We start from the raw sequence: 27462 nt of genomic DNA, 5'->3' as shown, positions 1-27462 counted from the left end.
GGGGATGAATAGAGACAATTGAATAGGAACATCTAGGATACTTTATATGGTATTAAGAGCTCAATCAGACCAATTTCCTCTCTTTCTTTTTTTTTTTTGGTTTTTTTTGTTCTCCCTTCAACTAACACTGAGCTGCCCTGGAGGGAAACCAGTATGCACATTCCTTATTAGGCTGTCCTGACCTCCCCCCCCCCTTTTAAATTTGCAAATGAATATTTTTCCATAGATATAAACCTTTGGATGGAGAGGAATGGGCTCACATCCTCTGACTCTGCTTGCTGCCTCCACATGTTGAGCCAAAGTTCTGAACAGAGTACACTGCATGTGTGATCATTAATCACAGCCTGCATTTATATAACTTGAGAGCCTACATATAAGAGGAGAGCTGGTCTTGTGGTAAGGTAAAGGTAAGCTGTACTGTCGAGTCGGTTTTGACTCCTGGCAACTACAGAGCCCTGTGGTTGTCTTTGGTAGAATTCAGGAGGGGTTTACCATTGCTTCCTCCCATGCAGTATGAGGTGATGCCTTTCAGCATCTTCCTATATCTCTGCTGCTTGATATAGGTGTTTCCCATAGTCTGGGAAATATCCCAGCAGGGATTCAAACCGGCAACCTTCTGCTTGTTAGTCAAGCATTTCCCTGCTGTGCCACTTAAGGTGATATGATGGATCCTACCTACCACCCAACCCACAAAAGAAATGGACAAGTGGGTGATTTTAAACGATTTTTTAACCTTTCCCCAAAACCCCTGTAGGATTCTATGGGGGTTTGGGGGGAACGTTAAAAATTTGCACTGCAGTAACAACATTGACACAAGTTGCTCTCTCTCATACAATTATGACCTTCTTACTTCCTAGCATTGCAGCAGCTTTCACAGCAGCACCCTTAGCAGCAAGCATAGCCATAAGCTCAACTAGAGCAACTTCCTCCTTTGGGTTCCCTCCACCCAGCCAATGGGAGCACAATTGCCCATGACAACACATGATTTGTATGAATACAAGCCAACCAAGAAGCAAAGCCAATTAGAAGCCAGTGCCAGAAAACCAATCAGCAAGGGGAAAACAGGCTTCCAAAATGGTGCTCGAAACGGCGTTTTGTTCCAAGCTCAAAATAGGCCCTTTATTTAACGAGTGTTCTGTTTCAGGCTCAAGACACTTGGCATGGCCTGTTTCGAGTCAGAAAACATTTTGCACATCCCTAATAATTTGAGCCACCACCCACATACTCTCCTTTAGCTTTGATGTAAAGAGTCCTTTGTCTGCTGCTAACCTAGATTTATTCTCTTAGTTGATAATTCCTCAATGTTAAGGGCATGTAGCCCTCCTTCAGCTCACTCTTGTCCATTCAAAGACAAGGAAAACAATGTGATTCATTTTGTTATATGCAAGTCTGTGTCCAATTACCTAGGCACGGATCACACATTGAGCCACGAGTGCTGCTGCTGTAATAGCATGTTGCGGGAGCAGTACAAAGCTTTCCCCTCAACGAAGCAAAAACCCTCCATTGTAAACCTGGCCTTCCACATGAGCGTCCCGTTGAGCAGAGGCCTGGTTTATGCTGTTTCTTCTCTCTGTCCCACTGTGATTTTTGAGCCAAAGGGTGGAAGGCCCAATTTCCTCTGCACTGGAGGCTACCTGTGTGGTAGAGGGGGTGGGCTTGCATTGTTGCTCCACCAGCACACTATTGCAGTGCCACCCCTGGCTGATCTGTGGACCAGGCCCAGAAGCCATACAAACAAATACAGAGGTCATTCACATGACCTGGTAGGGTGCCGGGTGGGTGGGGGATGCTGGTTAAGCTTACCTTCCCCCTAGACAACTGCTCCATTGTTGCTGGGAGTGTGGACCGCTCTCCCAGACAATCCACGCTGCATGCCTGCATTCAGGGCTGTCCTTCGAGAGCCCTGGTGGGGTGCAGGGTCTGGGACAAATCAGCCAGTGCGGGGGCCCCTTCCAGTTAATTCTAATGGGGATTCAAAGAGCGGGGCCTGGGGCAGTCACCCTGCTTGCCATGCCCTAAGGACAGCCCTATCTGCTTTGTGGGATCTCTGGAGGCTGGGACAATGCATCATGGCCTCCAGAGATCCCCCAATGCACCACTTGACATGCATGATGCATTAGGGGATTTCCTCAGGAGATGGGCGCTCTTGATGCCCATCTCTGTTTCCGCTGGGGCTAAACACATGATCCTGGAGCCCAGCTTAAGGGCTTGCTCAAGCCCTTAACCCTGTCTGAGAGCTGGGTTTGAAAGCGGGGCTAGGTGGAGCGGGCCCAGTCTTCACGCACAGCCTAACCCAGGCTGGGCTTCCCGAGCCTTGGCTAGCCTGCACATGAGAACAGCCTCACAGTATGGCAGTATAATCACACACTGTCTTTTGGGATTTATCTGGACCAGCAGTCCTTTTACGCTTTCTAGTACACATGGTACTAATGCTCACACGAGAAGGAGCTGAACTCTGCATTGCATGTCATCTGTTGTGTTTGTGTGCCATTTCCTGTTTTGGCCACTGTACAGTCCCATACCGCGAGCACATCTGCATAAAATGTACAGAAAGGCAAGGGTATGAATTGCCCAAATTCAGCATCTACTAATTTTAAAAATATTGGAAACTCCAAACTCGTAATTAAGAGATTGGGGAAGGATATATGTATGAGAAATGCACAATGATTATATGAAGGCCAGAGATGAAAATGAAATGTGATGAGACTGTCTAAGTCTCCACCTACAGCTATCTAGATTTGTGTCAGCATGTTGAAGGTGAAAGACTGTTGAAGGTGAAAGACTCTTTGTTTTGCTGTCAATCCCAAGAAGCCATTTTGTACTGCACAGTCTCTTTTAGAGTACTTGGAAAAGGGCAGTTCTGTAACATTTGTGAACTTACCAACTTGACAATTTTGGTTCCCTCTATGACTAGCATATTATGATAAAAGAGCTGGTGTAGTATAGTGGTTAAGGTCTGTCTTCAGTGTGACACCAAGTGTGTTAAAAAAAAAAGAAAGACATACTTTTCAAATTTCCATGCACTTGGACTCACAAGTAGATCAGGTGGCCAGACCTATAAGTGCAGCATTGGCATAAGAGTATATGATGTTGGAATGTTAATGTTGCATCATGTGTAAATTGCAACATTTCTGGTTTATATTTGACATTAGTGCTGCCACGTTCAGTTTGTTTGGCCAGTTTTGGATTTTTATTTTGCTTTTTAATTCTGTGTTTAAACCCGGCTGATGAATGTGAGCTGGGCAACAACTGATTCAAACCATGCCTTTGCCATAAACTTAGTAGTTAACCTTAGGCAAGCCACTATCTCTCAGTTCAGTCCCCATCTGATAGACACTACAAGGCTGTCCTAAATATTAGTGAGATAAAGGTTGTGAGTCTTTAATATATATATATCTCCAAAGCAGTAGTCTTCATCTTTTTCAGGTTTGGAATTCATTTTTAATCCCAACTTGCATATCTCATTTTTAGTATATATTTTTTCATATTCTTTCTGATTTTTTCCCCCTCATATCAGTTTCTTCTTCCCTTCATTTGTATCCATCCCTTAAAATTCCTTTTAAAAATTCAGAAAAAGAAAATAGTGGTGTAACAGAGCTTCTCAAACCTTGGCCCTTTATTTATTTATTTGATTGATTGATTGATTGATATACCGCCCTTCCAAAATGGCTCAGGGTGGTCTACAATTAAAACAAACTACTAAAACAGTAAAGAGCTAAAACAAATTTAAAAACAATATAACGATTAACAGTTTATTAACAGGGATGATGTGGCTGTAGTCCTACAACATCATGAGGCTTTACACACATGGCTTTTGGTTCGACTCTCCTTCGGGATGGAGATTTTGAGCCCACATATCAGCTGCCTTTACTTCGAAGTCCCTTTGGGCTATCAGGGATCAGTACAGACAGGAGACTGTTTCCCCCCAAATTGAGGCTGTGCATTCTGGCTTAGCCCGATTTATGTCCAACTTAAAATAATTCTCTATTTCCAGCAGCTTTTGAAAAAAGCCTGTTATACCCCGGCGCTTTCCCTTGATGTGTGGAGTGGCGTTTTTCAAAACTCAATGGATAGGAGTTTAACGGCTTTGGGGTATGGTCTGCTCTGAGTATTTGCAATTGCAAGCGCTGTGGGATGGAAGGGTTTTTAAGCAGATTGGTGAAATTCTGTGGAGGGAGTCCAGGGGAGGGGGAAGGAGAAAATCCTGAGTTAAATGCAAGTGCAAACTGCAAAATGTGGGTCTTAACATAGGTTTTGGATATGCAGAATGGGAGACTACAGCCTGCTGTAACCTGAAACACCCCCCCCCTTAGCTGATTCACCTGTATTTTTCTTCATGACAGAGAATACAAAGATTTCTACTTTAAACTTCCCTGCCTCTGGGCTGTGGGGGTGGGGGACATGAAGTGGTGAAGGCATTCACTCACAAAGGCAAGTTCATTTTTAAGATCAGCAAAAATTGGGGTCAGATTTGGCAGGCTTGGATTAAGCGTTCTGCTGTTTGATCCCTTGGCAACCCGTCATGCTTTTCTTCTGCAAGGCTGTCAGACTAACAAAACAAAAGGTCTCGCACCTCCTCCTCTGCGAGGATTGGTTGGAGGAAAAACCCGGAACCAGCTGGTGCAAACGCACAGAAAAAAGGTCTACCAGGGATTATGGGGAGGAGCTGACACTATGCGAACTGTCCATTTAATGCCCCGAATTAAACATCTTGCGAATCTGCTGCTAAGTTGATTCTCTCTTCAGATACTCCAAGGCATAATGCCATGTATGAATAACCTCCTGGCGACTCAAGTTTGAGAACTGTGTAGTATCCTAGGTCTCTCTTCAGGAGTTGCTACTTCCCTTTCTTCTGCGGTAGCAATGATGAAACAGAAATAAATAATATTCACAATCTTCCGTATTGAAATTATCTAGAATTTATCTTGCGAGCCTTATCTTTTGGTCTCTAGGGTTATTTCACACAACTTTGGGACTGTATATCTTGTGATCCACCAAGCCAGGTGCTTGACAGCCCCTCTGATTTTGCAGTATCAGGCAGGCAGAAAAATGCTTCTTTCCCATAATGGTGTACCATACATGATATGGATACACCCAGCTTTGTAAATCTCAAATTGTGCAGGCCTGTTTGAAACATACAACTAAAATTATTATACACCTCAGTGTAGATATTATTTATTACTGTTATTAAACAATAACAATAGAAAGTGTTTGCAACAGAAAGTGTTGACAAACACGAGTTTGCAAATGTTGGCCTTTCGGGTACTCTTGTCAGGGAACCAAAGAGTTGAAAACCAGTGCTCTCAAGGTATTCTGCTATAAATGTTGATGCTGCTGCTTCATAACTCATCCAATTACCACTTCTAAATACCCTTTCGGAGAATCTGTTGCATAATTTGAATTTATAGATGATTATCAGCTGGTTGGGAAATCCCTGTTAAAAATGACAGGCATTGGCCAGCATGTCTTTAAAACTACACACACACACACACCCCGCCATTATTTTGATACTTTTCAGATGTTAGTCCGCAGAGAGAGTTGAGGAGTGGACCTCATTCACCCCATACCTTTCTTTAGTGTTTGCAGGGTCTCCTGGTTCAGTCATTCACTGTTCCCCACAGGAAAAAAAGAGCAGGAGAGAGGTAGGGAAGGGAGCATTCAAACCCGAGGCCTGCTTCTGCTTTCTTCCTGCGAACAATTCTGGGGGAAATAATGTTGGAATAGTGTGGTAACTATTGGTTATAAAGGAGAATATCTCCAATAAAAAGCTTCTGGGGTGTGTGTGTGTGTAGGAGGGCTGTTCTCACGAGTAGCCAAGACTGGGCTAGGGCAGCTAAGCCCAGGCGTGGTTGCCTGTGAGAAACGGCGGGAGCTGAGCGGCTCCAGGTGGTGCCTCAGCAATAGGGATGTGCACTAACCTGTTCGGAGGCCCTTTTCCAGGCCTCCAAACAGGTTCGAACACTGGGCAGTTCAGAGGCTCGAATGTGGAGGTGGGACAACTTTAAGGGTGGCGGAGGGTGCACTTACCCCTCCTTCCATGCCCCCCCTGCCCGCCAGTGCTCCGCTTGTAAAGACTGCATCGGGGCGGAAGCATACCTTCCTCCCGCCCTGTTTTCTCCATGGCCGGAAGTGCCAGCACTTCCGGCCACGGAGAGAACAGGATGGCAGGGAGGTATGCTGCTGCCCCGATGGAGTCTTTACAAGCGGAGCACTGGCAGGGGGAAAGTGGAGGGAGGGGTAAGTGCACCCTCCGCCACCCTTAAAGTTGTCCCACCTCCGCATTCGAACTGGCCCCTGCCAGTTCTGTGCACATCCCTACTCAGCTGCAAACCCACCTAGGGAGCCTGCTTCTTAAATGAGGTTAAGAGAGTGAGTGCTCCCTTAACTGGGTTTTCTCAATCGTGTGCCCGTGCCAGCTGGTTTCAGCCAGCGCTGAAGCCCTGACAGGTGTCCGCCCATGACTGGAGGGATCCCCACAATGCGCCGTACACTTGCATGGTGCATTGTGGGGTTCTTGGAGGCCCGGACAATGAGACCCAGCATTGGAGCAATCTGCCCTGCTCGGCATTGCATGGAGCAGGACTAATTGCATGGGAGCACGGGTTGCACTCCCACCAGGCTTACCAGGATCGTCTCGGGGGAAAGCCAAGTTTGGGAAGCCTTCCCCATCGCCCCACCCACCCAGTATCAGTGAGGGGTGGGGGAGGGGGAGAGATTTCCTAATTCACAGCATTCTGTACATGTTCCTAATGTTGTCATGCTCTAGACAATATATTAAACCAAGCATGCTCTAGAACAGTCCCCAAATGTTTTGGGTCAAAAGCCCAATTCAGACCGAGGTCACTCACACAATCAAAAACTGTGTTCTACCCAGGTTTGGGAGGTGTGTACATGCTCCCAATTTTTGGTTGTGTGGAAGCAAGGTAGGAGGAAAACCTGGATAGCTTTCCCCCCCACCTTGCTTCCACACTATCAAAAATTGGGAGCACACATAGCTCCCAAATCCAAGTAGAGCACAGTTCTTGATTGTGTGAATGACCTCATTATGTTGTATTAATGAGTGCACAGATGTATGTATACTTGTACATGTCTTTGTGTGAATGACTGTACCTGTGTTCATTTTAAAAGTGAACCTAGCTATAGGCCCTTCAAATGCATGGTACAGGTAGGAAGTGTACTTCTGTACCTGCTTTCAACATAACATGTTAATGATTGTACCTGTATACACTGTAGAGTTATACGAGTGTTTAACATAATGTGTGAATGGGCCTATAGGCCATTGTTTCTGGAGATGTTTGGAGTTGTTGTCCAACAACATCCTTGTGACCCCAAGGTTGAGAACCCCTGCACTAGTGATCAAGGTACACCCCTTCACAATTTCACTTAAAAGGAATGATGGCAATTACCCTAGGAGAGAACATTATAAGGATTCTATGTTGCACTTGGAAACCCTTTTTACAGTAAAGGCAAACACTGCTCTCCAGCCCTAATGCTGGCCCCAGCTACAGGTAGGGAGTCGTCAGAGGGGCTCAGTGCGTCTCCATGTACAGAGTGTGTTTCTCTGTGCTTGCCTGTACATAAACTAGCAAAGACAGGATTAATATTTCAAAATTCGCTTTATGAAATGAAAGCAAAATGCAGGCTGCTGAGTCAGCGTGTGATTTGATTTGAAAGCACAGAGAGTGGTTATTACTGAAAACAAAGCTTGTAGTGGCTTCTGTTTGTTGGGATTTATGTGTATATACATTATCTTTGCCACTGATGTATGTATATCTGTGAATAGACTTCAGGTAGAGTTTAGAATGTTTGTATCGATCATCAGTTCTGTAGATTGGTTAGTCTGTGTTCCTTACTGGACGCTTGAGACTGTTGTTTTTCTGTTAGGATGATATTTCACTCGGAGTGGGACTGTTTATAATTTGGTAATAGTTAAGTAATAAACCTTAGTAACTTAGTTCAATAAACTTAACAAGCCTCAGTTTCCGCTCTGTTACACTCCACTACACTTCTAAAGGTTTGGGAAGTATCTTGCAAAGGAAAAGGCATGAATGGCTGCCAATCACTTATATAAGAGAAAGTCCATTGCTGCTCTTGAGGGGCAATGCTACTGAGCAGGTGAAACATACCAGTTGTAACTGTGGTTGGGAGGCCTGGTCCTCACTGACCATGATCCTGCAGTGGGGTGGAATTAAATACTGCCTTGGAAAGTCTTACAGTATGCAAGTGAGCCAGTGTGGTGTAGTGGTTAGAGTGCTAGACTAGGACCGGGGAGACCCGAGTCCAAATCCCCATTCAGCCATGATACTTGCTGGGTGACTCTGGGCCAGTCACTTCTATCTCAGCCTAACCTACTTCACACGGTTGTTGTGAGGAGAAACGTACATATGTAGTACACCACTCTGGGCTCCCTGGAGGAAGAACGGGATATAAATGTAAAATAAATAAAGTGTTTTCTCCACATGCACCACCTCTCATAAAGATGGACATTTTGGTAGTGCATCTATAACTTCCTGGGTTCTGTCTTTTTGTAACATTTTAGTGTGACAGTAGCCCTGTTCAGACGTGAGGAGTGCTGCGGGCACTCACACTTACAAAGGCAAAAGCAGGGAGGAAGTCCCCTTAACCTGCTGCCAACACTTATGATACTGTTTGTCTGAAGGGGAGGTGCTGTAAGCATGTTCAATGGCAATTCCATGAGCTGCAACCGCAATTGATCAAGGTGCTTCCCCCACCTTCAGACAAACAGTGCCGTAAGCAAGTTTGTTGGGTGCAAGGGGGTGATTGACAGCGGGGTGGCGGGACTTCCTCCCTGCTTTTGCCCTCATACATGAGTGCCCGCAGTGCTCATAAGGTCTGAAGAAAGCTATAATTGCCCATCTCTGGCAATTTTCAAAAAACAGCTGAAAACCCATCTTTTCACCCAAACTTTCTCAGCTTCCTAAATTTGGGGGTTTTTAATATCTGGTTTACTTTAAAATTAAAAACCCAATTTTAAGATTTTAATCACTGTAATTGTTTAATTATTGTTTAAAAATATTTTTAAACTGTTAATTGTTATATTGTTTTTTAATTTGTTTTAGCTCTTTACTGTTTTAGTGGTTTGTTTTAATTGTAAACCGCCCTGAGCCATTTTGGAAGGCCATTTTTGGAATCTAATAAATAATAATAATAATGTCTGAATAGAGCTTAAGAAGTTGTTGAAGCAGACTGACTTCTCACTGAATTTTACAGGACAGAGAAAAACTCAGTGGAAGTCTGCAGTATTGTTGAGAGGGAAATAAAGGTAAAGTTGTGCCGTCGAGTCAGTTTCGACTCCTGGCGACCACAGAGCCCTGTGGTTGTCTTTGGTAGAATACAGGAGGGGTTTACCATTGCTATATCCCATGCAGTATGAGATGATGCCTTTCAGCATCTTCCTATATCGCTGCTGCCCAATATAGGTGTTTCAAACACCTGTGGGAAACATACCAGTGGGGATTTGAACCAGCAACCTCTTGCTCCCTAGGCAAGTTGCTTCCCCGCTGCGCCATTAGGTGGCTACCTGAGAGGGAAATACCATCCTCTTATTATTCTCAGACACAGCTCTATATTGTCACACCTGACAATATACAGGTTATTTATTTATCTTGTTCTGCTTCCAACCCATTACAACTGGAAACATTTAATTAGTATGCATATGGTGAAACGGTGGTTTTGTGATATTTTTACTGACCTGTTTTTAAAAGCTAGATTATGTAATTTGCTTTACATCTAAATGTGCAGTCTTCACATCTCTCATATTAAAAACAGGCATATTTATAAGAATATAGACAGATGGAAAACAGGCCGCAAGCCAGATACCTATTCCTGCCCCCACTCTTTTTTTAAAGGCCCAGTTAAATTTGTAGTCTGTTAAATTATTAGGCAGTTTGAATAATGTGTAAAATAAGATTTATACCATGATGAATCAATATTGCCACATCCTTATTTAGAACTTGGCAAATCTGGGTTCATGTAGCTAAAACAACAAGGGAGGAAACCTTGGAATTATATGTTTGACTTGCTCTCCTAAGTTAACTCTGAAATGGCTGGTTAAAGCAAGATTATTGACCTACACAAATGTTAACAAAACATGGAGGTTGCACTTCGGGAGAGTCTCCTCCACAAGAGCACATTAGCAAACTCCACCCCTGCACTGACACGCTTGTTAGCCCCACTCCCAACTGTACCCAACTACAGTATGTCTCTAAGGAGACCAATGTTGTCTTTGAGGAGAGATTCTCCCTGTGCATTCTATATCTTCTCAAGCCCTCTTCAGTTGTTTAAAAAGAAGCAGGGACGGTGTATTCACATACAGCATCCCAAGAATGTGTCCACAAGCCCTGCCCAAGTGATGATGTGCTCAGAAGTGTCACCCCCATACTGCCCACTGTTACAGTGTTTGTGGACACAAATGCTTCAACTGTGCACATTTGCTTTCTTTGATCAGAAGTCTGTGAAGCATTTTATAGGCCTTCCTTTTTAGGTGAGCCAAATGGCCAGGCTGGGTGAGCTGAGTCAGCCCAGAGCCTGAGAATACTTCAGAGTCCTGGAAGATGCTCCAACCCACATTTCAGATGACTTGTGCACAGGGCACCAACACACGGAGCCAATCAAGGACTCCTAGTTTTAGTGCTCTTGTCTCGTGACAGGATTACAGGGAAGTCATGGGTTGGAAGGATCCTGTGACCACTGAGCAGACTTCTGATCATAAAATGGGACTCTCCTCCCTCCCACTGCAGCCCCCATGTGTCCCTCCAGTAATGCTACTGAGGGTTGGGGGGTCCCTGCACAACAGTGCTTGATGTGGCACAGCTGAGGGGGTTGGCAGAAACTGCAAACACTTCCATGAGTAGTCAGACAGAAATGTCTTTCCACTAGTAGGAAGCACTGTTGGATGCAAGTCATTAGATGTGACATGCACGGACACTCTTAAACTTCAATATAGATATGAAGGTAAGATTATCATTAGCAATAATGATATTACTTCTTCTTTAAACGATTACTCCATCAGCATGTCTGCATGTGCATCAGTCACCCCTTGTTTTTAAATCTCAATGTAGCTTGCTCTCCTATATTTCTTTTCTTTAAGTTCTCTCAGATACCCACTGATTGATCTTTTTTTTAGCCTACTTTCTAATAGGCTTATGAGATCATCCATGTGTGCATGTGTGTCCCATCAACTTCACAATGTCTGAACCAATATGAACCAAATCAGGTACAGTTGTAGAGACATATGGGATACCTCAACAGCATAGTTTGTGATGATGTCAACCACCCTGATTCAAGATGGCAGACATTTGAGGTGCTACAGTGCATAAAATGCGTGGAAAGGCTCCCTACAATGGAAAAATACAGCTACTTTCCTGCAGCGCATTTACAATGTTGCAGGGCAAAAACGCATCATTAAAATTTGAAAAGGCAGGGGAAATGTGGAGCCAGAGGCAATACTGGGCCACTCCTAAGCAGCAGCTAAGTGGAAGGATAGCACTACATTCTTAGCGGATAGAGATTCAAGGAGGCTTTGTCAGCACTACAGGCTTGCAGCTGGCAGACAGCAGCGCCCTATGAGGCCCACTAGCATCAGTTTACAATGCAGCTGCCTAGTAGGTCTGCATCAACAGGGTTGACCCCTGCCTCAGCTGCCTTCTCAGGCCTCTTTCTGTCGTAATAAACTTGGCCCTTCTCAGCTCGCTCAGAGGAGACTCTCAGTGGTGTTCACTTATTGCTTCCTTCACCTCCACTCTCCTCACCAGCAGCACCAACTACTTTAAAGGGGGAAAGAGTTGTCTGCATTGTCAATCTAGCAACTCTCTCGGTAGGACGTATACCTTTTAACAAATCCATATTTACTGACATAGTAACTTGCACGGAGAGAAAACCCTAAAATTTAAAATACTTCCTACTAAAATAATCTAAGCTTAGATTATTCCAATCCAGTATACTCTTTTTATATGTCCTTTGATGCTTCTCTGATAAGAGAAACTTGGAGCAACTCAGCAAACATTAGTGTCTTGGGAATATGTTGCATTGAATTCAGTGGGACCTTTGCGTAACTGTGCTTGGGATCCAACGGTACAATGTACAGCTAAATTCTGAAGTTCCATTAATTTCAGTAGGACTTGGTCACAAATAATTTTAATTAGGTTGAACTCATTCTTCAGTGTGTGTCTGTGTGTGAGGACTTTGGAGTTTAGTTTAATTGATTAAAGCTATTAAAGGTGCTGTTAAGAGGGCAACTCATTTCTAAAAAACGTTTAGCTCCTGTTAAGACAAGTACTTAAAAAAATTGGTGACAAATATCAACTCAAAAGGGGCATTCCTTCCCTCTTAAGCAGGCAGGAATGTTTATTATAGTCATTTATTTATTTAGCAAGTTTATAAGATGCCCTTCAGCATAAGTTCTCAGGGTAGCATACACTTGAAGTCATAAAAACAGCAGGTGGTTTCCAAAGGAAGTTAGTTATGACTGAAGTCTCATTAAATTAAATGGGACTAAGTTAGTCACATCTCATTGATTTCAACTGGTGCTTAGTCATGACTGTCTTTGGATACAAACCCCATAAAATAAAAGCCCATTAACACCAAACAAGCAGTAGCCATCCCCATTTAGCAAAATCTATCAACAAGCTACATCAGTCCATGGCAAGAACAGGAGGGAAATATCCAAAGATGCTGTTGGAGACTGGTTTTATTTTTGAAAAACAAACCCATTTTAGAGCTCTTAGGGAAACTATAATTCAGACATTACTATTGTCCGTGTTACAATGGAATAATTGATCCCATTCTTACTTATATAGTATGCTCAGTATGTGTGATGCAATTTAAAATTGACGTGTTTGCACCGTCTAGTCAAATTTCAGTGACTTACAGATGAATTTGTGATTCATCTAAAAAATGTGGCCTTTTATTAATAATTTTTCAGAGAGGATGAACAGTTTTAACAAATGAACATTAAGAGAAAGAAACAAAACTCTCTCATTTTTATATAATACCCATCCCATTCCTCAAAACCCTCCCCCCTTTTAGATAAACAAACAAAACAAAAAATAAACAAAAGGAAAAACACACACACAAAAATTCCTAACAGACTCACTCTGACCACTAAAAAGGTTTCTACAAAAATATTTTTCGTAATGGATACAGTTCCAAGAATGGTTTCCAAGTTACCTGGAATTTGTCATGCGCATCTCTCTTAAAATAAGCCATTTTTTACAACTATTTGTTCTTCGACATGGTCTCTTGTGTTTTACACGAATGGGCTTTGTGCCTGCGCAGAGACCACATCGGAGCTTCTAAGCTAGAGAGCTGCTTTTTGGTGGTAGCCCCACCCCCTTGGTATATAGATGGCTGTGTGGGCTTCCCTCTCCAGTCTGTTTTCGTCCGCAATCAAAGACACATCGTGAGCTCTTCCTTGCTAGACGCTTTGCAAGTACTGCATTCTCCTTTCCTCTTTTCTCTTCATTTTTAGTTCAGTACTTCCCTTCTTTAGCGTTTTTATTTCACCCCCGGTCCCCCCCCCATAACTCTGTTTCGTTTTCCATCTTGTCGCGGCCTTCGGCGGATCCTTCCCGGCGTCCTGCGGATCCTTCGCCTCCACTTCTCTGCATTTACCTTCTTCAGCCCATGGCAAAAACTACAAAATTTAAGCAGTGTGGTCACTGCAAATCCAAGATCCCTTCGACCAACGACCACAAACTCTGCCTTTTTTGCCTTGGTGAGTCACATAAAGTTGGCTCTTGCATACACTGCACGGCCTTTACCAAGCAGGCACGCAAGAATCTGGCCTCTCGGCTTCATTCTTGGCTTTGGGAACAGTTGTTCCAGCCTTTGGGCTCGGACAAACTTTCCATCATGTAGGCTTCGTCCAATACCTCTCCTGTAGCCCGGGGTTTACAGCCCATTTCTGTCCCTCTGGGTGTCTCGGCGACTACCCCCGAGGTGAATGTGCCCATTGATCCCACGGCTTGGGCTTCGACGTCGATACCGAAGAATTCGGTGGCAATGTCAATCTCGACAGCAGCCTTGATTGAACCGCATTCTGTCCAGCCGTCCAAAAAGAAGAAGAGAAAGAAGGACCGTCACGCCCCTTCTGAAGCGCCAGCAAAAAAGCACAGGTCGACGCATGATACCGAATGTCGGTCCCGAACTCTACACACTGAAATGGTCTTAGATACTGAAGTTGTATCGTGTAGACTCCAGCCTACACGATCCCGTGTACAAGTCCGACCATGACTCTCAGCCTGAGGAGCTCCCTCCCGAACAACCATGCCGCTGGACCAACTGGGAGTTGGAAGCCACTCTCCCTGGGAGACGCATTTACCCTGCCTTGGACGAACCACTTCATCTATGCCTTCCCTCCAATTCCTCGAGTCCTTCAGAAGATATCCCAGGACCTCCTGCAATGCATCCTTATCACCCCGTGGTGGCCCAGGCGACCCTGGTTTCCCCAACTTCTTCGTCTATCCAACCATCAATATTACCACTTCCCGGCCATCCCTCATCTCCTCTCCATGCAGAACGGTCACCTTCTCCATCCAGACCTGCAGTGTCTCCACCTCACAGCCGGGCACATAGTCCCGCCCTCCCGGTGGACCTGCTATGAATAGTCCAGGCCTCGCGCAAACCCTCCACAGTCTCCTCTTACTCCCACAAGTGGACCTGTTTTCTAGCCTATCTACAAGACAGGGAAATTCCCCTACTCTCTGTCTCTGTGGAACATATTTGTGCCTACTTGTTATCCCTCAAGCATGCCGGACTTAAAATCCCGTCATTGCGAGTCCACCTGGCAGCCATAGTGGCTAACTCCCCTGCCTCCACACCCTCATGGTTCCAGCACCCCACTGTCAAGCGTTTCCTAAAGGTCTCACTCACCTTTTATCCAGATCCTCCAGTCATGGCTCCGGCCTGGGACCTGACCTTGGTCCTCTCTTCACTGATGAACGCTCCCTTCGAACCCATGGCTACAATTTCTCTCGACCTTCTTTCCTGTAAAGTGGCCTTCCTCATGGCTATCACCTCGGCCAGATGGGTCAGTGAACTCAGGGCTCTTAGAGTTGACCCTCCGTACCTCACTTTCCACAAAGAAAAAGCCGTCCTAGGGCCGGACATTGCCTTTTTTCCAAAGTAGTCACTTCATTCCACCGCTCCCAACCTATCTCTTTACCTGCATTCTTCGCTGAACCGACAACGGCGGCCGAACACCGCCTCCACACTTTGGACGTCCGAAGGGCGTTTGCCTTTTACGTCAACCGTACCTCTGTCTTTCGGACCTCCAATTCTCTTTTTGTGCTCCACTCTGGCCCTAACAAGGGCAAACAAGCCTCTGCACAGACTATATCCAGATGGGTGGGCCACACTATCTCCCTGGCTTACCAGATCGCCAAGAAGCCTCCTCCGCCCTCTCTTCAAGCACATTTGATGAGGGCGGTTGCGACATCTACTGCCTTTGACAGGTCCATTCCTCTGGATGTCATCTGCCAGGTGTCTACGTGGGTATCTAAGCACTCCTTCATACACCATTACGCCCTGGATGTGCAAGCCAGAAAAGACACGGCGTTTGGCAGGGTGGTGCTGCAATCCATCTTTGCCTGATCCCGCCTCCAAGTGAGCAGGGCACGGTGCAGCTTGCTATGTGCCCATTCGTGTAAAGCACAGAGACCACGTCGAAGAATGACAAGTTGCTTACCTGTAACTTGGGTTCTTCTAGTGGTCATTTGTGTTCTTACACGCCCACCCATCCTCTCCTCTTCTCATGTCTTTTCTGATAGTCTCTTTCAGATTGCGGACTCAGAAGACTGGAGAGGGAAGCCTACGCAGCCGCCTATATACCGGGGGGGGGGTAGCTACCACCAAAAAGCAGTTCTCTAGCTTGGAAGCTCCGATGTGGTCTCTGCACAGGTGCAAAGCCCATTCGTGTAAGAGCACAGATGACCACTAGAAGAACCCAAGTTACAGGTAAGCAACCTGTTGTTTCTTCATTTGCTAATTTTGTTAAGTTGATCAATTAGTTGATTATGTGTATTTAACTACAATGTATCTCATAGGGTGACAACTCTGGTAAACATAGGTGTCCGAAACAGCAGATGAGTTGGCAAACTGTGTGGGGACTGTACCACTTCAGATTGTAAGTCCCCATTCATATGACTGAGTGACCTGCACATAAAAATATTCCTCATACATAGCATGTTAGAAAGAAGGTTAGGCTAGAACCAGTCTTTGTTACATCTAGTTTAATACTTTGTTTTTGTTTGTAGCAGCATTCAGTTGTGTGAGTACCCACTTGCAGTGTGAAGTGGAACAGTCCAAACCCAGCCAGATTAACCACTTTCTTTGTGATAACTAGGCCATACAGGAAAGCTATAATTTTGTGGTCCTTGGTGTATGATAAAAATGTTATTCAAGTATTTTCCTATCATTTGACCTGATTACTCTGTATTTGATGTTATTGATTGTCTCTAATGAAAAGTACTTTGTTTGAGGAGAAATGAAATTTCTGTTTGTGTTAACTTCCAAAAAGCTTTTGACAGAGTTCCCAACCAAAGACTCTTGAGTAAATTTCGCAGTCACGGGATAAGGGGACAGGTTCATGTGTGGATTGGTAACTGGTTTGAAGCACAGCAAACAGAGGGTAGAGATAAATAGAAAGTTTCCACAATGGAGGGAAGTAAGGTCCCCCAGGGATCTGAATTTGGACTGGTGCTCTTTAACTTGTTCATAAACTATCTGGGGTAAACAGAGAAGTGGACAGATTTGCAGATAACACTAAACTATTTAGGGTAAACCCCTGCTAACTTGGCAAAGAGGCAACTTTTAATGTGGTGATTCTCTTTATTTAGCAGGAGGAGGAAAAGAGGAAAGAGCCCCTTCAGGAAAAGGAGGCTGCCTTTTTGTGAGTTAGATGAGGAAACAAGACGAACAAGATCTGTTAACTCATGAAGGGGGAGAGAGAGGGGGAAAAAGAAGGGAGAAGAAGAAAGACAGAGGGGAAGAGTGAGTGGAGGAGAGAGAAAGAGAGGAAAAGAAGGGAGGAGAACAGTGAAAGAAGAAAAGGCAAGGGACAGGCCCGAGCCTGTCAGCGGCCTGAGGGGAATGAGTGGCCATGGTGGCAGCAAGGAAGGGCGCAGTCAACTACTGCTGCTCTTTGGGGCTACTGAGGCCATTGACGGAGAGAGGGAGGCAGGCAAGGCATGGCCTCGGGCCTGTCAGCGGCCTGAGAGGAACGAGTGGTCATGGCAGTGGCGGCAGCAAGGAAGGGCTCGGTCAGCTTGGCCAATAGGCGCCAGCAATGCTGCAGCCACAACCAAGAAGGTTGAGGGGGATGGAAGCAGCCGAATGGAGGAGGAGTGGCTCACTTGAGGGTGGAGAGATCTCTGAGGTGAGGGGGGGAGGCTGTGGCAGAGGGTGAGGGAAGCAATCAAGTACCAGCACGCAGATGCTTTGTGTGGGTTAAGCTAGTATCTAATTAAAGGCCTGGGTGAACAAATGCATTTTGACTGCCTTTTAAAAAGTTGTAAGAGGTGGGGAGGCTCTTATTTCAGCAGGAAGTGTGTTCCAAAGCCTCGGGGCAGCAACGGAGAAGGCCCATCCCTGAGTAGCCACCAGACGAGCCAGTGGCAACTGCAGACGAACCTCTCCAGATGATCTCAGTGGGCGGTGTAGTTCATAGTGAAGAAGGCGTCCTCTTAAATACCCAAGCCCCAAGCTGTTTAGGACTTTATTAGGAAGGGGATTGAAATTAGAAATGCTAATTTTTTAATTTCCTTTTACAAATCTATGGTGCCTTTTAAGTACTGAGTACAGTACTCCAAATTATACATAATACAAATGTTTTATACATTTGGAGTACTGTGTATAGTTCTGATCATCATATCTTAAGAAGGGCTGTGTAGATCTGGAAAGGGTCCAGAAAAGGGCAAACGAGATGATCAGGGGCATACAGCATCTGGGGCTCTTTACCTTGGAAAAGAGGCGACTCCCGGGAGACATGATAGAGGTGCATAAAATTATGCATGGAGTAGAGAAAGTGGACAGAGAGAAATTTCTCTCTCTCTCTCTCTCTCTCTCTCTCTCTCTCTCTCTCTCTCTCTCTCTCTCTCTCTCTCTCTCTCACACACACACACACACACACACACACACACACACACACACACACACACACACACCACTAGAACCCAGGGGTCATCCCATGAAACTGAAGACCAGGAAATTTAGGACTGACAGAAGGAACTAATTTTCCACACAGCACATAATCAATCTTTGGCATTCTCTGCAATAGGATGTGGCTGTGGCCACTTGCTTGGATGGCTTTAAAAAGGACTTCGACAAATGCATGGAGGACAGGTCTATCAGTGGCTACTAGTCTGGTGGCTATTGGCCACTTCCAGCCTCAGAAGCAAGATGCCTTTGAATACCAGTTGCAGGGGAGCAACAATAGGAGAGAGGGCATGCCCTCGGCTCTTGCCTGTGGGCTTCCCAGAGGTATCTAGTGGACCACTGTGTGAAACAGGATGCTGGACTAGATGGGCCTTGGGCCTGATCCAGCAGGGCTGTTCTTATGCTCTTAATCTGATGGCTGTTCCCACACATGCAAGTCATCAAGTGATGAAGATGTACTTATGAGCATAATAGTAAACATGTTTTATTTGTGCGTACACATTCAGTGAACGAACACAGACTTTACAGGTGCAGCAGATCTCCAATTACCCTTCTCCTGCCATCTGTCTTTTCACATCTTAGATTACAACCCAGTAAGGTTTAAAAATCCATCTCAGTGCTGGAACAATTTCAGCTGCCTACTTGTCCAAATATCTAAAAAATATTGCACTTAGAAATTTGAAGTGTTTTAGAGCTCTGTACTAACGTTATTATCTTTTTCTTCATTAGAATGCCTTGTTTTTCGCTCAGCTTTAATTGTAGCAGTGGGTAGTTTTGAAATTTGCATGCACTTAAATATGTTTGCAAATCAGCAATGATAGTGCTTTATTAAAAAAAAGCCAGACCTCTATGCCCTCTAGGCTTACATGCTACCTGTTTTGCTTTGTGGCAATGTAAATGTATATGACTCTCTGGACTTCCATATGAGGATGGCAATTGCATTATTTGTTCCCTGTGTGCTGTTGTAACACATGAGCACCATCCTGTTTCTATCATAAGACTCTGAGAAAAAGATGGATGTGCAGGTGCAGTCTGTGAAATAATTGAATTGTGCCATGACTGTACCTATTAAAACCAATCCTAGCTGTACACATTGATTTCACAGAATTAGAGAACATTTAAAATGTCTCTTCTGACCATGTTACACTTTCCCCATCTATACTGGGAGCATAATAGAGAGGCAGGCGGTAGGGTGGCATTTCCCCACATAATTTTTAGAGCTCTTTCCCTTTTAAAGCTGAAACTGATTTCAGTGCAATCTTGCTTTTGGAGAAGAGACTTTTCTGGCGATCCATTCCTTCCCTAAAACTATTCTTAGCCTACTTTCTGAAGGGAAGATGGCTTATGAGATCATCGTGTCTGAGCTTGCTTATTTTTTGATTTGATTTGATTTGATTTGATTTTTATACCGCCCTTCCAAAGTGGCTCAGGGCCACTTTGTGTGTCCCTCTCTAATAACGTTTGTATTTACAGTTTGATACAAACCAGATTAATGGCACATGGGTGGTAGGGTTTAGGGGAGCCTGATGCAGTATTCTGTGCTGATCCACCATGCTGTTTCAAGATGGTGGCCACTCAAATTATAGATCACACAGCTTTGTAATCCATGTGCTCATAGTTGGATACAAACTAAGTTCACAGCACATGGGAGGAGGTCCTAGGCAGTGTTCCCTCTAACTGGGATTCCCAGATGTTCTTGACTACAACTCCCAGAACCTCCAGCTGCAATGGCTTTTGCTTGGGGATTCTGGGAGCTGTAGTCAACATCTGGGAATCCCTGTTAGAGGGAACACTGGTCCTAGGTTAAGAGTCACTGTGTTAAAAGAAGTAGAAAGCAGGCTCCGCTAGTTTTTGGAACTAATTGTCAGGTTTTTGAGCCAGCCAATGTTGGTTTGAGACATTGGCAAGCCATATTCAAATTAGAGAGATGAATGCTTGGGGTCAGGGGACACACCTACCCCCAAAGGCAGATGACGGAGATGAGAATTGTGTATGGTCTGTGATTATGTCACACTTGTAAGCCATTGATTTAATGTTGCAGTCAAATGTGCAAACTTGCTTTTGGTGGGGTAGGGAGAGATATACGGTTACTGTAGAAGTGTTGGACTTGTTCAGCTTGTGAATTTATTAATTTGCACATTCTTCAGCCTGCATGGTGGCCCAGAAGTGCTCAAACTTCAGCAGCCTGGGGTTGCAAAAACGGGGTTATTGATCATTTGGCAGACCGGAACACATGATTGGGGACAGCGTTCAGCAGGTCACAAGATGTACAGCTTTTTCTTATGTTATGAAATAGTGTTTGGATCAGTGTTCTCTCTAACACATGTGTATGTGTGCACACGAGTTTTTTGATATCCGCTCAGTTAATTTGAGATCCTGCTCCAGTTTAATCAGGAAGACCCCACTCTGAATGCATGTGCACACACAATGCCTTGATACTGCCACCCAGAACAAAACTCATTCTGCACACAGATTGAAAAAAAAATTAGAACACTAGTTGGGATCTAGGTTGAATGGGTAGGAACTCTTTCTACAATAGATGTTTATCTAGGGATTGCAAGTAGCCTGCTGTAAATCCCTTACCATCATGAACATTTCCATTATTTAAGTTCATTTTAATGAGACATCAGGGTGACATATCAAGCCATAAAACTGTGCACTTTGACCATCTAGCATTTGCTTACTGGGGGAAGGGTTTTCTACTGTAGTAATTTTTGCAGCATATATTATAACAACTTTTAAAACTAGGATTCTAAGAATATTGAGTTATTCACCAGGTTTGGTTTGCTGTGGGTATAATAATGTATGTTGTGGCTGCTCTTAGACTTATAAAATAATATTAGATTTAATACATGTGTTCCTGCAATTAATTTGCTCGCAGGGATCACAGATTGCACTTTTAAATTACAGATAGCTTAAGTGGGTTTGCTTGGGTAGTTGAGAGATATACTAAAATGTATTTGTGGTGTTTCAAATATATGTGTATGTACTTGCATGTACATGTATTTTTAAATTTCTATCCTGTTCTTCAGCCACACTGTAATATTTAAAACAAATAATTAAAATCAAAATTAAGCAAGTGATTAAAATCAAAATCAAGTGAAAACAATCACAATCAGAATTTCATTTAAAAAACAACACAGCAGTAGTAGTAGAAGAAGTTTATTTCTTCTATTCAGAAGACTACTTCTTCTCAGCAGTAGTAAAAATCCCTTCAGCTAAAAGCCCAGGAGACTAAGATAACTTTCACTTGATACCTAGGATGCCGGATAGACTTCTGGGAAGAATATTCCAAAGATGAGGTACCACCACAGAAAAGTCCCTTTCTCCAGTTGCCATCCATCTAAAGATGGGGACATACAAGCAGGGTCTCTGATGAAGATCTGACAGGTTCCTGCAGAAGAAGGGAGTCCAGAACTAATACTCCTGTTTTTGTCTTCTCTACAGTTGTAGCACAATACCTTGTACATTAGTAACTGTTTTAGTCTGTGGCAACAAACAATCTTGTGCCACTTTAAAAACAAATACACTTATTGTAGCATACTCTTTATCAGATGCATGAAGTGTAAGTGAAGCTTATGCATCAGTGTTTTAATACAGTCACTTACCACTTGCAAAACCTTAAATATAAACATTGCTCTCTTTTCCTTGAATACTTCCTGTGACTGTTTCTTTCTATTTTAGATGCATGTTATCCAAGGCAGAGTGACACTTATAATTTATATAACTTTTATCTCAAGCCATGATTGTGAGCTATAATAGAATATATTATACATTTATTTTATTGTATTTCTATCCAGTGTTGTTCCAAGAGGATCAGAAAGGGGGTTCCTGGAATTATACAGCTTTATCTTCACAACAACCATATTAGGTAGGTTAGGCTGAAAAATAATAACTTGCACAAGGCCAACCGGTGAGCTTGGCAGAATGGAGACCTGAACTCAGGTTTTATTGGTCCCGGTTCATCACTCTATCTGTTAAATAACTCTGGCTCCCAATCATTAATATATAGACGTTAGTTCAAGGAGCCAAGTTTTTTGGAAAGGCATTTTTCCAATATGGCACTAGGCTGAAGTACCTCCTACGAGATTTTTCAGCAATGGCAAGTTGGAAGCAAAAGCGAAAGTTTGACATTCAGTTGTTTCCTTTTATAAGGGACACCACAACATCAAGCTCTATTTGTTATCACTTGCCTAGCTGTTGTGGAAACCATCGCATTTTAAGTTCAAATGTTTGTCTTGAGGGACTCCGCTCCTAAGGCGGGTGTATGGGGGTTTCGAAACAACAGACTGTCCAGAGCAGAAGCAGTTTTGAGAGACTCAGTTACACAGAAATAGACTATCAATATGATTTTTGTTTTAATCCCCATGCAGCAGCTATAAGCCTCAGTTTATGAGTCAAATTGTAGACAAATAAAAGGGTGCCTCTTCCACAGAGCAATTTTTTTTTGTTTCCCCAGTACCTAGTCCTTTCTAGCAGGTTTAAAGTGGGATACAGTAAAACAGAGATCTTCACTATTTTTAAAGCGGGAGCCCCTTTGGCAAAAACCCTTCAGTGTGAGAGCCAGAGATGTTCCAGGGTCCGGGTGGACACCACCACGAGGTCGAACCGCCGATCTTGACAGTAATTCTAGCCACCATGTGCACAGCCGGAGGGTGGGGAGGGGTGTCGAGGAGGCACCCCCCCCCCGCCGTGGTGGCAGGTAGAGTAGGAGCCACGCTGTGGGGGGATGCCTGCTGAACCTCACCCCGCAGCCGCACACATGCCGGCTAGAACTACTGGCAAGATTAGTGGTTCGACCTCACCGCAGCGGCCAGTGGGGCAGCTTGCATGGGGGCAGTCCGGGCACCCAAACTACCTAGGTGCACCACCGGTGAGAGCCATTTCCCACCAGATTGATCTCCATGCAGTGCTAAGCTTTCCCCATTGCCCAGGAGGTGAAATGGATAAATAAAATTTATTTATTTATTTATTTTAACAGGCACAGCAAGCCTCAATGCAATCTTTGAAGGCATGTACTTTCCTATCTCAGTGGAGAAAGGGAGGGAAGGACTAAACTTCCCAGCACTCCATGCACAACTTCCAAGATGACACTGGGGCTTGAAAGGGTCCCATTTCCCTTAAAGGAGCCCCACTGGTACTGAGCCAAGTACGGCACTGCAAAGTGAGGAGGTTGCCTCTGCACAGTGATAGGGCCCTGTGTGGAGTATTCAGCTTTAACTGAAGGTTTGCACAGGCCTAATAAATAATTTGTCAGAGAGCCACACTTAGGGTCAATGGGAGCTGTCACGGCCTCCCAGGTCTTGCAGTTAAGATCACTGCAATAGAATATCTGGACCAGACGTGGGGTTTTGAGGCATAATTACAAAATAAAACAATAATAAAATTAAGTATCCACATTAAAAAAATGAAGCAGCTCCATGTCTTCAGAGGTACTTGTAGTCTTTCCAGAGCCTGTACAAGCCTAGAGCCAAGCAAACCACGTCCCCAGTGTCATCAGATTTACAGATTATTCCTAGGGTCATCACCCAACTGAAGAAAAATGGATTCATTGCTTTAATTTTAATTGATTTCATTAATCAGTTAAAACTGTGTGTCTCTCTGCAAAGGAATAGAACAGTAGATTGTGTGGGGAGAGAAACATGATTCCTACCCTCCTTTTTAAAGATTATGTCTGCAGAGGTCACAGCAGGTGCCATCTTGGAACAGGCATTTCCCCGGGTGTGAGAGAAGAGGAGCAATGCTTCTTCCAAGATGGGACATGCTACCCCTGTTTTTTTGTACACACATGTGTTAAAATCATGAAGGATTTTTTAGAATATCTACTGCTCAGTTGATCGGGAACACAGAGTTGTTCATTGATTGAATTTGTGATTTTTGCCGTCTGTGTACTAGTAAAAGATGTGGGTTCCTGTGCAGATATGATGTGGTGGTAATGTTTTATTTTTTACTTCTTTGCACTACCCAGAAATTTAAAAATAACAGAATGTGAAAGGCATAGCCCTGTGAAAGGAAAGAGAACATTCAAAAAGGAAGGGGAAATAGTGTGGTTTGAGCCTCTTTTGAGGACAGTAGTTCCCTATCTTCCTTAATTTTGGAGACTGACCTTTCAGTTAGATCAGTAATGCTCATCCTGCATGTCAGAGTATCCTAGTTGCTGTTAGAGAATAGGTAATGAACATCCTAATGTGTGGTTAGAGATTGGACAGTGAGCTATGGGAAATAAATACATTTATTAATGAAAAGCTCCCATGAGCCCGCATCTGGAAGAGGCTGCCTTCTGCAGCTCTGTATGATTCACTGCTCTAGTTTTGTCTTCTAGCCAGTGTCACCTGGGGTGAGTAATTCTGTCCTGTCTCTGCAGCCTAATACTGAGACAAAGCAGAGTTACCAGCTCTGAGGAGCTTGCCTGTTGATCTCTGCATGAGAGTCTTTTCAGGTGACATATAGGATGGGCTCTTTTAGGGAGGTGTAATTAAGTCACCCTTTTCAGCTGTAAGCTTTCAGTGTTCTCCAGTTTTAATTCAGAGGGAAAAGTGTGCTTCCACTCCCAGAAATTCTGCAAAGACTGAGCTGTGCAGCACAGATGAGTTCTGAGATAGCAAGGCATCACATTTTTGAATGCTCCCCTTATTCACATATAGATCAGACCTGACTTAGATACAGGGACTGGGCTTTGTTCACTCAGCTCCATCATTTATTTAGCATATGTATCATGCTTTGTATGCATTAACACTAATAGAACTCCTTGTGCTTACTACCCAGAGGCTAAGGCCTAGTTCACATGTGCAGCTAGCTATTCATGAGGATGACTTCTCCTAATATATCTGCAAGGACCAAGCCATTTTGCAGAAAGTGGCTCTTCGCATGGTTGTGGTGATTTTGGTGACATCACTGCTTTTGAAGGCTTGAAAAGGTTCAAAAATTATAAAAAGCCCACAATCCATAAGCAGGGGCAAAGCGTTCAATATGGTTCTTTTTTTAAAAAAAAAATGTAATTTTATTTAGTGCATTTACATTCATATTCTGTCCTTCAATACATGCTTTCACAGAGTGTCTTAAAACAATTTTTTAAAATCTAGCAACGAAAGAAAAACCGTTTAAAACAGCAGACACTTCACAGCATAAAATCACAATAGTAAATTTAACTAAAAGTTGTTAGGGTTGCCATGGTGCTGGTAAGCCGATTTTATCCCTTTTTATGTTGTATTTATGCTTTGATAACTTTATTTAATTCATTGTATTTTATCTAAAGGTAAAGTATGCTGTCGAGTTGGTGTCGACTCCTGGTGACCACAGAGCCCTGTGATTGTCTTTGGTGGAATATAGGAGGGGTTTACCATTGCGTTCTCCTGTGCAGTATGAGATGGTGCCTTTCAGCATCTTCCTATATCACTGCTGCCCGATAAAGGTGTTTCCCATCGTCTGGGAAACATACCAGCGGGGATTCGAACCGGCAACCTCTGGTTTGGTAGTCAAATCATTTCTCCACTGCGCCTAGTCCTGCATAATTACAGATCCTCTCACACAGAATGACTCTCTTCTGGAATATGGCAAACCTGTTGTAGGAACATTGAGCCTAAAGAATTCAAGACCTGCCAAGCCAGATAAAGAGTCATATAGTATGGTCTATCAGGTATTTGGTCACATGCACACCCTTCTTATAGTCTCAGCTGGGCAGCAGAGGCCTGTGGGAGCCAATTCTAAATTACTTGTGGGCTGGATCACAAGTTGTTGTACAGGCCTAAATCAGACATTGAGAACCCATGTTTGAGACTCTCTGTGCTATGGTATCCCTGGCCAGTGGCCCTAGGCTCTGTTTTAAAACTTCTAGAGAATGAGAACCCACTACAGTACTGGGTGAGGCAGTCTGTTCCACAGTTACACTTGGGAAACTTCTTCTAATGGTTAGAGGGAATCTGCTTCCATGTTATTTCAACTCACTATTTCTAGTCCTGCCCTGAGGAGCAACAGAGAAGAAGTCAGCTGCTTCTGTGAGACAGTCCGTGAAATATCTGAAGACATCTATCCTATTTCCCCCTAGTCTCCCCCTAGTCTCCTCTTCCCTAAGCATAGCCAGCTCCTTCAACCATTCTTCATAGGACTTGGTTTCCAGACCTCTTCACCATCTTTGTTGCCCTCCACTGAACCTGTTCTATATAATTGTCCTTCCTAAAGTGCGGTATCCAGCACTGAACACACTCATGCAAGTGAGGTCTGACCAGTGTAGAACAGAATGGAATTATCCAGCTTAGCTTAAACTAACTTTAAGTCCCATTGATTTCAGTTGGAGGGCTTTTGATTGATTGATTGATTAAGTGTTGTCAAGTCGATGTCAGCTCTTCGTGACCACATAGATAGATTCTCTCCAGGATGATCCGTCTTCAACTTGGCCTTTAAGGTCTCTCATTGGGACTTAATGGGACTTAAAAACACAATTAATGTTAGCTGAATGGTTCTTGGTACTTTCTCACTTAAAAAACATTATTCCCCATAACAAGTATGTCCATATCTGATGATACGCCCAAAGACATTATTAGTCTCCTACAATGCCTGCACGCTTTGTGATCTTATTTATATTTTATATGTTATAAGTTTCTCTAGAGCACGGGTTCTCATCCTGGGGGAATTGGAAACCTCCCAAGGGGTCTCAAACAACTCGGGAAGGAGCTTTCAGGAGGACAGGGGCCTTATTCAACATGACCAAGGTGTGGAGATGGTCAGGGATGATGGCAGGCAGGCAGAAACAGAAGCCAATATCTGCTTGGCTCCTCCACTGCTCACAATGCCAAGGGGGTGATGCACACAATGGCTGGTGGGGAGGGCGCAGGAGAAATGCTGCTTTCACCTCTCCACCAAGCCGGTCCTCTTCAGCACACTTCCTGCACACCCACATGGGCAGCTCCGCTCCGTGCAGCTCCATGAAGCACGGAGCAGGGTGGAAGGATCCGGGGCCAGAACCTGTTGAGCTACGCACAGCCCAAGGAGTCACATGATACCTAGTAACTGGGATAAGAGTGCAAGAGCACCCTTAACCTCAGCTAAAAGCCAGGATTGTTAAGGGGATTGGGTGGACGGGGAGTGGAGGGGTCTGCAAGGATCCCGCTGCTTCTCACGTCCAGGCTAATCCTGCCTGGGGCAGCCCAGGCAGGGTTAGGCTGGTTGTGAGGACAGACGCAAGAGTAGGCATAGCAATGACACTTCTTTGGCAGATGGGCCAGGGAAGAGTTGCCTTTTGGGAGACACTGAGGCTATTCTCACGATGGGGGAAAACCAGGCTAAAGAAGC

General features: G+C 44.2%; 1 protein-coding gene across 8 annotated transcripts in view; it reads left to right on the top strand.

The window, feature by feature from the left end:
- Positions 1-27462, top strand: part of TRERF1 (transcriptional regulating factor 1) — a 117483-nt gene that overhangs the window by 33032 nt on the left and 56989 nt on the right. Inside the window, exon 2 of one of the 8 annotated variants that reach the window (XM_053310887.1) lies at positions 21975-22045. The exons of the other annotated variants lie outside the window; for them this stretch is intronic. The gene's annotated coding sequence lies outside the window, so the exon portion shown is untranslated. The remainder of the gene's footprint in view (positions 1-21974; positions 22046-27462) is intronic. 8 annotated transcript variants of the gene reach the window in all.

This window comes from Hemicordylus capensis, chromosome 1 (genome assembly GCF_027244095.1).
Source record: "Hemicordylus capensis ecotype Gifberg chromosome 1, rHemCap1.1.pri, whole genome shotgun sequence".
Classification (NCBI taxonomy): domain Eukaryota; kingdom Metazoa; phylum Chordata; class Lepidosauria; order Squamata; family Cordylidae; genus Hemicordylus; species Hemicordylus capensis.
This window is presented reverse-complemented; position numbering and strand designations above follow the sequence as displayed.